The 6575-nt window shown below is 33.6% G+C and overlaps 1 long non-coding RNA gene across 2 annotated transcripts; it reads left to right on the top strand.

The window, feature by feature from the left end:
- The first annotated feature begins 411 nt into the window (after positions 1–411).
- On the top strand, positions 412–3042 carry LOC103430983 (uncharacterized). 2 transcript variants are annotated; one of them, XR_003768595.2, is made up of 6 exons: positions 412–573; positions 723–900; positions 1038–1166; positions 1535–1630; positions 2281–2384; positions 2795–3042. It is a non-coding gene; the product is annotated as an uncharacterized lncRNA (long non-coding RNA). The 2 variants fall into 2 exon arrangements; XR_003768596.2 differs by having other exon boundaries at positions 416–566.
- Positions 3043–6575: the final 3533 nt, after the last annotated feature.

The following is a 6575-nucleotide window of genomic DNA, read 5'->3' as shown; positions in this document are numbered from 1 at the left end:
CATGCCATGTAAATTAAATGAAAAAATAATTATTTTTAAAAATGAATAAACTTGATATAAGTCCACGTTTTAAAGTCATTATTAAAAATAATACACTTTATTTGTTATCATCTATATATATATTTATAAGATTATATATATATATATGGAATTGCTTAAGGGGAGGGATCCCCATTTTTTCAAAAAAATGGGGACACGCTCCCCACCGTTGGATTTGAATTAAATGAAATCCTGTGGTTGAGATTCTATGACCTGTGTTTTAATCCCAACCACACAATTTCATTAAAGTCAATCTAACGGTGGGGAGCGTGTCCCCATTTTTTTTTAAAAAATGGGGATCCCTCCCCTTAAGCTCCCTGTATATATATTATATTATATCTTTATATATAAAGTGCACATCTTAAAATAATGAAACATTCAAAATACTATAAATTTTGCGTACTAAAAACGACGGATGAGATAAATTTTTCATTGAAGAAAGCATTTCGTGGACGTCACTCGGTGTGTTCGATAAGGTTTCTCAAGCTCTCTACAACGCCGGCCTCGGCCAACTGTCTCTAGTTCAAGTGCCAAGTTCAATCTTAACCCTAATTTTTTCTTTCATTCCTCAATTTTCTCCATCCGAGCAATGAAAAATTGAACTACGTTTTCAGATTATTGATCCCAATTTGTGAAATCGCTTCAAAGTTTGAATTTTTTATTATGTGTTTTTTGGATTTTAGGCTGCTAGCATACGGGCTATACTTTCAGGGAAGGATTGTTGCAGCTGAAACTGAATCACCACGTTCAGGGATGGATGTTGTTTTGATTAGGGATTCCCCTCATTGGGTTTTCATTTCAGTTCGGATTTACAGTAAATGCAAATCCGGTTCCTAAAGCTCAAAGAGAAGGTCTGCAAAGGTACGTTTACAGCTATATATGTTGTGTTCCTTTCGAGTATGTGATTGGGCTTTTGTTCTTCTTCCATTTCAGTCATCCATTTTCCTTTCAATTTTCACGAATAAGAAATTTTAGATGTTAATTTTTTCAATGCACAGGTTCATATGTAATCCCTCCTATCTGTAATGGAAGTTTGTAAGGTTTATGCTTCGGTTTATAGCGATGGAAATAAAGTTGTTGCGATGAAGACCTCCCTCACTCTCTGAAGCCCAGAACGGAGTGAAACGGTAATTCTCCGCGCCTTCTCCTTTTCCATTGAAGAGTTTGAATACTTACTTTTCCTACGTTTTTCTCATTGAATTTTCTTTTAAGTGTATTTATTTAAATGGGTTTGACACATTTATCAAACATATGAAATTAGAAAACTAAACTTTGGGACTATGTGGCACAATAGCCAGTAGACAAAAGGGAATAGATTGGATTAGTTGGACTCATTTTTTATTGCCACACTGCAAAGATTATCACTTCCCTCCCCAACTTTTTACTGATCTCTGTCCACTTTATCTAATTTTTAAATGCCTTAATCTCTTGAATGCTTCTTGTTTGCTTTTTCGTCCATTTTTGGTTTTTAACGCATTTTGTAATTGTGAAACAGGTATTGGATTGATTTTAGCGAGTGGGTTTTTTTGTTAACGTGGATCAGATTCGAACCTTTGTGTCGATCGAAGTCATTGCTGGTGGGTTAGCTGAGGTATGATTGCTAGCTTTCTGTCTTGGTGCAATTCAAAATGTTTTGAGTTGTTATATGGACTTGAGATTTAGTAAGTATTTGCCAAAAGTCATGGGATTTTGGAATATCGATGTCTTGCTTGCTTATTAGCTTACAAATTGCTTATTACCTTAAACCTAAAAATCTAAGAACCAAGGTAGTCCTTTGTTCACTGCCTCACTGCATACAATGTGTTGATGATTTACATAACAGAGTCATGTGAGAGGATCTGTACGTGCAACCTCATTGGTTAGGCAGGCCTTGGTGTTTGCTGTTTTGGGCAATGTTTAATCCATTGTCAATGGTGCACTAATTTGTGATACCATGGATGAGCAAGAAAGTAAATACAAGAGTTTGATTGCATAATTACACGGAAAAATAAGTTTATATAATTTTAACTATTCTGAAGTGAATCTTCTACTGGCCAGTTCAATGTTGTCCCAGTTTACATGGGACGATGCAACACTTATATGACACTTTTCTTATCGGTTGTATATGGATCATCGTTGACTTATGGATTAATATGCTAATGTATATGTATACATATGTTTTGATTCCTGTTAAACTTTGTTTGTATTATTTTTGTGTTTGGCATTGACAGTAGCTTTGAAAACATTCATATTTATCCATAGGACCTTGAGGGAGGGTGATTCAATTTTCAGAGAAGAACTAAGTTTTTCTCAGAGAGGACGAATTCTGCAGCTTTTTTATTTCAAAGACGATTCCAGCCCCACTGGTGAATTTCAAATGCCTTAATCACTTGAATTCTTCCACCTCTTTGGCATGTCAATTGTCATTATTAGCTATTAGATGAAGTACTTGAAATTATGACGTTCATTTTGAACTCAAAATTGAAGAAACACAAACACATATGTAACTTCTACGCATGTTATATTATGCAACATATACGTGCAAATATATTCTAACCCTTGCACTATGTTGTTGCACGTACAAAAAAAGAAAAACAAAAAATAAAAAAGACTAATGTGATGCTCACTATAGTTTAATTAAATTGATGATACACATTTGAGATAGTATCACTTTCATATGTTAGTTAACTGTTTCAGTAATTTTTTCCCTTATGTGCTCATTTCCTTTGTCAAATAAATTATTGTGTTTATTTATTTATTTATTTTTTTTATGTAGGAATACAAAAAGTTTTCAACAGGAGTTCAACATATCAAGTATGGAGAGAAATGATAGGAGCAATATAGCACAGGTTGTCATCTTCTTAAATAAATTGTTCTCAGTGTTAGGATGTCTTTTTCCTCCGTTTGGGGTTTTATCCTACTTGGTACGAACAATGCTTCAATTCTATAAAATATTCTCCCTCAACTTCTGTAAACTTTGAATTGCTCTCTGCATTATGTGACATGATAATCGCCTTTCTCTAATGTTTCTCATATGTCTCATAAAGAAAGAAAATAATGAAATACAAACAAGTGAAGCAATTCACATAGATAAATACGTTTAAAATGTGAGTTGCGCGCAGCCCGCTGTGATTAAAAAAAGGTTTTTTTGCAATCATTTCGTGTCAAAGCCTTGAAATTGTATAATTGTACAAGATTATTGTGTTACCGTATGAGGCCTCGACATTACAGTGCCTTGAAATTATCTCTTTCCCTTTTGGTTTTTGACAGATTGTATTAGATTTATTGTTGTTCGTTTGATGAAGTTCTCGATTCAAGAGCATATATATTTTCAGTTTCTACTATTTGGTGTTTGTTGAGTTTTAAGTCTGAGTTGTTATGATGTTTGTGTGTTTCTAAATTTCTTTCAATAGCTTACTTTTAGTTTGTATATATTTCTTCCGAGCAATTTTTCGAGTTGCATTCATACGAGCTATACGAAAAGGATAGTTTTGAGAAAATTTGGAGAGAAGAGCATCCTAAATTATTAGTACAACATCTACTATTGCAAAGTAAGCCGACATATTTGAGCTTCTTTTTTTTTTCCTATTATAGGCTGCATAATGAAAGGGACTGACTGCCTTTGTTGCTAATATTTATGGTGTCGGTGTTGTGGTGTAAACAAAAAAATAATTTTAATTTTCTCTACCAAATACTATGATGAATCCTATGTCAAATGATGTATATGGTTTTGAGATATGTAAAAGATCTTTTGTGGTACATATCTGTATTTGACTATTTTGCCTAGTAGGTAACTGTGATCTTCATGCTCATTGTTTTGTGTGGGTTGTTAGAAAATAATCCAGACAGTGAGCAAGTTTTATTCAATATTGAATTTGTTAAAAGAAGAATATAACGTATTTTTCTCAATAGAATGCAAATTTCATTCAACTTGGAGAAATTCTATTTGACCACTCAGACTTAATTAGTTTGCTTGTAACTTCAAACAATAGGGACACTATTAATATCTAAACCAAATGAACAATGAGCAATGACTTTTTGAGTAATCTGAGGGTTAAAACATCCTCAGATTACACATTTTAGTTCATCTTTTAGCAAAGAGCAATACAGTCCTGCAAGTGGCCCCTTTACCATAATGGTGGAAAGATGTTGACTCCTTGCATGAAGGCATGAGTTCGAACTCCGTCAATAGCTAATCTAACAAAATCTATCATTTGACAATAAAAAAAAAGAGCAATACAGTCCGAGGTAGAAACAATGAGAGTCACTACAAGCACTTCATTTGCGATTTAGGGGAAAGAATCTAATCCCCTTTTGAGAGAGTCTCTCAATTTCAATTACATTTTAAGTTTTTCCCTAAATAGTTGGACGAGGCCATCTCCTTTGGCAATGACATCCTATCTATTTTTGGTCATCACTTAAGAAATATAAGAATATCTAAAAGAACACATTTTTGGGGCACGTAGCACCCGTGATGTAAAAATGTCTCTCTCATGCTCGTGAGCGCGTGCAGAGAGGCTAGTTGAAATATAAGTCGGATGAGTCACCTCATTTTTATTGCTATACCAAATTTACCCCACAAGTATGTAATCTCTTAATTTCAAGATTCTATGTTTATTGAAACATTTAAAAATAAAATCAAATGTATCATAGGATTAATTGTCGAAATTATGTCTCCACTTGTAACAAGTTTTGGGCTGCTTCGTGGAACTGAAAGCAAGAACTTCCAAGGGTCTCATTGTCTGCATATATAGCAAGGATTGATATTCCAAAAGAAAACCCATTGACTCGTACCATGTGCAACAACGGTAGCTGAGAGTCCGAGACAGCCCCCGCCGACTGCTGCAACCACCGGCCACATCGAGAGGCTCTGTTGTGCAAGAAACTGTGGATCCCATATAACTCATATCATCAGAGGGGATAAAGCAATAATGGTGGAGCAAAACCACCACATCGGTAAGAGTGAAAGTGAAAGCTACGAGCTTGATTTATGTACACTATAAGAGGTTTGCGTTAAACCACACGTCAACCGAATATCCAATGGACTTTCATTTGATATGAGCGTCCATAATCTCTCAAAACATATTAGTTTGCCTCATATTTGTCAATTTTTAAGTCAAATAGAGATTTGTTTTCATTTATCAAAGTGAAGAAAACTAACGGCAATAAAATGCTATAAGAGCATTGCTAAGGTGAAGTTTAATAATCATTTTATTTTCATTTTTCACCTTTTAAAAAACAAGAAAAATAAATAATTCGTTTGGCAATGGCAAGTATTTAAAAAAAATGAAAACAAAACTGCAAAAAACAAAAGACGAAATATACATGTAAACCCAAACTTCTAATTTTAAACAAAGATCCAAAGAAATAAGTAAAATATGGGCTCTAAAATATTTGATCCAACATGTTAGGCCTCATTTACCTCATATAGTGATGGGTCTCAAACCCAAAAGACCCACTTGACCACTCAGAGAAAGAGAAGCAAACAGAAAGCAGCGGAATCAAACTTACTTTTCTGTCTTCCAATGTTGATATTTTACTTTTTATTTCTATTTTTTTAGTTAATTTGGCAAGCAACAATTATTTACTCTGAAATTGGAATTGTTAGGGTTCTTCACGAAACAAGTCGAAGAAAATTAAGGTCTAATTTTGTAAGTATGAATGCCTCATTTGAAGAGAGATGTCAGTGAGAATTGTCTCCCTTTTACATACAAAAATATTATTTATTGGAATTGGTTATGATCTTGTGGGTGCTCTTACTGTTCTGTTGACTCTCATCTAAAAAAATATGAGATGGAGTAAGGTTTAAGATTTACAAGTCGTTTTTTATCTGCTTCTAGAATGACAAATTGCCTATAGTTTACAAACTCATTGTTTTAGTGTTTGGCATACGAGAAATCTCAAAACAACATAAAGAAAAATCAAATGGCCTCTCTCACTGTGTTTTAATCATATAAATAATAGGAAAACTAATGAAAAGAGCTTGAAAACTTTGAGTTTTAATGATAAGGACAAAATAAAGGGTAAAGTGAATAGTACCAGGATTGATTTTTTAGTGTAAAAATGTGATTTTTCGTTAAAGTAAACAGTACCGGGTGCTTTTCGTTAAAGTTCCCATAAATAATTTGATACTTGGCCAAACGATAGTCTTTGTGTAGTATTTGGTGTTCTTTGTTTTTGTCTTAAGCTTGCAAGTTCTCTCTCTCTCTCTCTCTCTCATGCATTAGAATATTGCCGACTATATTTTTATGCCTAAAGTTTATAGGGATCTCCACTTTTATGCTGTGAGAGTAAAAGCATTGTAAATCCATTTTTCTAGATTCCAAACGAAGATATAAGATCTTTTATGATCTAACAAGTATGCATTATGTTTATTATTTTAGTTGAGCTCGTACCTAACACTACTGGAAGTTTCGTCTTACCGACCAAATTAAGTACTACAACAATAATAAAATCTTATCTTACTAATGGGGTCGGTTATATGAATACTAAAGTATCGCTGCGCTTAGTTTTGCTACCAAGTCTTCCGATGCTAAAATTTTAAAATACACATTAGC

This window comes from Malus domestica, chromosome 14, assembly GCF_042453785.1.
Source record: "Malus domestica chromosome 14, GDT2T_hap1".
Classification (NCBI taxonomy): Eukaryota; Viridiplantae; Streptophyta; class Magnoliopsida; order Rosales; family Rosaceae; genus Malus; species Malus domestica.
The sequence above is the reverse complement of the archived record's forward strand: the minus strand, read 5'-3'. Positions and strand labels throughout refer to the sequence as shown.